Here is a 4,995-nt window from a genome sequence, read left to right as displayed (position 1 = left end):
CTCTCTCTCTCTCTCTCAGCTGCTAGAGTTTATGGGAGTGAGAGAGGGCTAGATATTTATATCAAGATTTTTATTTCAGTTGACCTTACAGCTAGGTGAAATCCCTCAAATGGCCCTATGGACCTATTTTCTGGCTATTGGGGCCACCCTGATGGGCCCCTGGCCCATCCAATTCATGGATAAGGTGTTTCCTAGTTTGATGAAGGGCCAGGTAAAATTTGATGGCAAACGGATGCGGGGTTTTGTCGCAATGGTCCGATTTGCGATCAACGGTTATCGGCCTTCGATCAACGGTCAGAATTTGGGGGCGAGGGCAGTGAAATATTTTTAGCCTTTGGTGTAAATTTAGAAGAGATCTGACGGCTGGAATGCCTGGATTATCTAATCCAAGAAACAGGGTCAATTGATTTAAATTTTTAAGGTTTTCCTTCTTTAGGCTTGGTGATTCGTGATTTCCAAGTGCTGGTTGGACGGCCATGGTTGATCCATCTCTAGGCATTATTTAAGTCCATAGTCCACGAGAGACTACAAGCCCAGTGAGGCATATAACTTCCCAGAGTTTCAGAATTTTTGGTCCTTCCTCAAGCAATACACGGCTTGTATGGACAGTCATCAAGTGTAGACTGACCATCTGGTTCTAAGATCCATGTCCAGCTCAAACATAATTTGACCTAATCGTATTAGTGACTTAATCATGATTAATTTACGGGTAATAAACCCAGATGTGTGACTAAAATGTATAGTCTTGCGTCAGTTCGCATAGGAGCGCCTCAGGACACTGCTCTAATTTTGGGTCGGATGTTATAAGATTTATATGAAGTAACCAGAGGGCTACGAAGTTAAAGGGGTAGAGAACAAAGTTTGCAGGTTATTGAGGTTGTTGTATGGCCTGAACCAGTCGCCCAGGCAGTGGTATAAAAAATTTGATTCTTTTATGTTGAGCCAGAAATTTACTAGGAGTGAATACGATCACCGTATTTATTACAAGACACTGAGTGATGAAAAATTCATCATCATATTATTGTATGTTGATGATATATTGATCGCCAGTCATGATATGCTTGAAATCAATGTACTGAAGACTCAGTTATCAGAGGCATTCGAGATGAAAGACCTGGGGGTTGCAAAGAGGTTCTTAGCATTGACATACATAGAGACATGAAGAGGAGCAAACTTTGGTTATCTCATGCTAAATACCTTGATAAGGTATTGATCAAGTTTGTGATGGACAAGGCGAAGCCAATCGGCGTTCCTCACCCGGCTCACTTCAAGCTTTTCCTCTGAACAATGTCCTAAATTTAATGAGGAAAAAAAAACATATGTCTTGTGTGTCTTATTCGAATGTGGTTGGCAATTTGATGTATGCTATGGTTTGTACTGGACTGGATATTTCACAGGCAGTTGTTAAGGGTCAAATATTACATATTATCCCCCATTTATATCTTGGTTTTATCAACATGATAATGGTTAATGTTCTATTTTACTCATGTTTGTGTTGCAAGGTGAATTTAAGAGCTTGGATTAAAAAGGGTGTTAAAAGCATGGATTTGATGCTCAAGAATCACCAAGGCAAGGGATGGATCTTAGGAGACCAATATTAAATAATTCACATGCTAAAGATCTAAGAAAACTAAGTGAGGAAAGAAGAGAATCAAAGATTTGAAGTGAAGAAAGGGAATCCTGAAATCGTCCTAAAAAAGCATATTCTAAAACTCTGGGTCATTTTGTGAAATTGCGCAGAGTAAAGTCTATTTTGAAAAACTACACAGAGTAAAGTCTATTTTAATAAACTGCGTAAATTTGAGGCGGCTTCTAGAGTTTTCTAACTAGGTGCAAAAGTTGGAGTTCCACAACTATAAATAGAACTCCCTAGGATGTTCTTACGCATCTTTTAGGGTTTAAGGAGTGGAGCAAAAGGTTGTAAAAGCCGTCGCCGGGAGTTTTTCTTCTTCTTCCTTAGTTCTTTCATGTTTTTCTTAAGAGATTTTGGTCTAATCATGTCTATGGTTAGCTAAACCTCTTAGCTAGGGCTAAGAGGTGAAGTTTGTAGCGTGATGGGAAGTTTCTCTTACTTTGATTCATATTTATGTTAAACCGTCTTTGATTATAATTTGATATTTAAGGAATACTTTTAGTTTTTAATAGTTTATTGTGACTCAAATTACAGTAGATCTGCAATAGCTTTGAGTATCTTCTTTTTCTGATTTTGAGATTGTGGGATTGGTACATCCTGTTGTTGGTCATCGTCCCATGGGCATGGTTTAGTGATGGAATCCCTTCCAATTATCACAATTCTCCTCTATTGAGAATTAGGTCAAGGAAAGTTTAGATGTGATCGTAATTGTTATATATTCCAATTGGATAGGATAGGACTCTAATTCCAATTGTGGTACTTCAATCAAGTAAGAGGGCTATCTGATCACTACAAGTGGATCCTTGGCGCTCTAGTTCACTTCTGATATTTGACAAATCCTTCACAATTACTTTCTTTTATTCCATATTTAAATTTAGATCTTTTTCTAGTTTTGGTTCTAGTTCTTTTCATAATACATACAAGTTTAGTCCCTATGGATTCAACTTCGTTTTCATGATTTATTACTACATCACGATCCTATACTTGGGGTTGTAAACAAGTTTTTTACGCCATTGTCGGGGACTAACGGTTGCGTTTTTATGAGATTAACTAGTTTTGAAATTATTTTAAGATTAGGGTTTTTCTACTTTTTATTTTTAAGTTAGGGTTTTTTTAAAAAATTATTTTAGAAATTAACTTAACTTTCTATTTGTAGGTTTAAAAACTTTCCTTTTCTGTTTTTAGAAACTTATTTACTTTCTAATTCTAGGAGAGAAACTTTCCTAATTTGTTTTTAGAAACTTTCTTAATCTGTTTTAGAAACTAATTTCCTTTCATTTTTCTTTTTTAGAAACTAGTTTACTTTCCATTTTTTTTTTTAGAAACTAACTTACTTTCTATTTTTAGAAATTTTTCTTTTTCTGTTTTTAGAAACTAGGTTGCTTTTTTAGTTCGTTTTTTAGAAACTAACTCAATTTCCTTTTTCTAGGTTTAGAAATTTTTCTAATTTGTTTTTAGAAACTTTCTTTTTTTGTTTTTGGAAACTAGGTTGTTTTTTTAGAAACTTTCCTAATTTGTTTTTAGAAACTAACTCATCTTTCTATTTTTAGAAACTTTCTATTTCTCTTTTTAGAAACTAATTCACTTTCCTTTTTCTTTTTTAGGATCCTAACATAGAAACTTCTAATTTAGTAACTTCTTTCTATTTTCCTTTTTCTTTTTAGGTTTAGGTTAGATTTTGAAATTAAGGGCTGAGAGTGTTTCATGCCCAAGTTGACGTATCTTAAGTGAAAGAGGATTGGTTGAGGGGTTATCTATCCATTACATGATTAGACACCACTTGAGATCAATAAAGTTAACCAAAGTTATGGCCACAAATCAACTGGCCAATCAACCTCCAAATCCACCCCATCCTAGGGTGGAGGAAATCTAGGATGAGAACGAGGTGCATCGAGCACCCCCGCCTCGTACTTTACGAGACTATTTACAACCAGCGGGGGTAAGCACCCCTTCCTATATGATTTTTCTAGAAAATACAGGAAACATAAACATCAAGCCAAGAGTGATCCAACTCCTTCCAAAGTTCCTTAGGCTTGAATCTGAAAATTCATATTTACACTTGAAAGAATTTGATGAGATTATAGCCACTTTATACTTTCCTAATGTGTCTGAGGACACAATCCGACTGAAACTCTTCCCTTTCTCCCTGAAAGAAAAGGCTAAGACGTGGTTACATTCACTAAGTCCATGATCTATTGGTAGATGGAATGACATGACAAAGGAGTTCAGAAAGAAATTCTTCTCATATCATAAAGTGAACACCATCAGAAAGTAGATCATGAACTTCGCCCAAAGGGAAGATGAAACATTCTTCTAATGTTGAGAGCGGTTTAAGGATCTTATTAGTTCATGCCCATAACATGGTTTTGAAACGTGGCGTATAACAAATTTCTTCCATGAAGGACTGACATCTTTCATGCACCAATTTATTGAGACAATGTGCAATGGGGAATTCCTGAACAAAGATGTTAATGAAGTGTGGGATTACTTTGATAAACTTGCTGAAACCACACAATCATAGGACATCTCCCCAAGAACGAGCATCATGTCGAAGCCTACTCAATCAAAGGAGGGAGGTGGAATATATTTTTTGAAAGAGAAAGATGATATCAACACTAAAGTGGCTAGTCTCACAAGGAAATTCGAGGCCATGGAACTTAAGAAGGATAAGGATAAGGAAGTTGTCTACGGTATTTGTGTTTGTAACATACATACAACTGAAAATTGCCCAACAATACTTGCGTTTCAAGAAATATTGAATGACCAATCAAATGCTGTGAACAACTACCAAAAACCTTTCAAGGGACTCACTTTGAACACATACAACTCTAGCTGGAGAAATCATCAGAATTTTAGTTAGAGGAATGGACAATCTGTTACACCTCAAGGAATCCCTAATCAATTCTTAAATCAAGGGAAACCTCAAGAGGAATTGGTTCAAAATCCTTAAGAGCTCATCCAACAAAGTACTCTTCAAGCCTTATAAGAATTCACAAAGGCTATACAAAAGATAGACTTGCGCGTTACAATTATGGAGAAAGGGATGCTTCTAGCCTAACCTATCCCTAATCCTAAACCGCAATACGCAGTTAGTGAACAAAGCTCTTCAAATTCAATGGAGCAAGTTAAGTCTATCACCACTCTTAGGAGTGGTTGAAAAATCTATTCCGGTAAGGGCTGAAAAGTCTAAGGACCCGGATGTAGATGAGAATGATAGAGCTAGCGATGCTCTACATGAGGTAGAACCAGAACTTCAAAGCAAACTAGTTGCTCCATTCCCCCAACGGTTGATTGCACCAAAACCTCTTTCTAACTCTCAGGACATCCTAGAGGTGCTGAAACAAGTAAAGGTCAACATTTCT

The 4,995-nt window shown here is 36.5% G+C and overlaps 1 non-coding gene across 1 annotated transcript; it reads right to left on the bottom strand.

The window, feature by feature from the left end:
- Positions 1–3,893: 3,893 nt before the first annotated feature.
- LOC131232095 (small nucleolar RNA R71) lies at positions 3,894–4,000 on the bottom strand. Its single transcript, XR_009164698.1, has one exon. It is a non-coding gene; the product is annotated as a small nucleolar RNA R71 (small nucleolar RNA).
- Between the last annotated feature and the right edge of the window lie 995 nt (positions 4,001–4,995).

This window comes from Magnolia sinica, chromosome 17, assembly GCF_029962835.1.
Source record: "Magnolia sinica isolate HGM2019 chromosome 17, MsV1, whole genome shotgun sequence".
Classification (NCBI taxonomy): Eukaryota; Viridiplantae; Streptophyta; class Magnoliopsida; order Magnoliales; family Magnoliaceae; genus Magnolia; species Magnolia sinica.
Note: the sequence above shows the minus strand (reverse complement) of the source record. Positions and strands in the feature narration are given on the sequence as shown.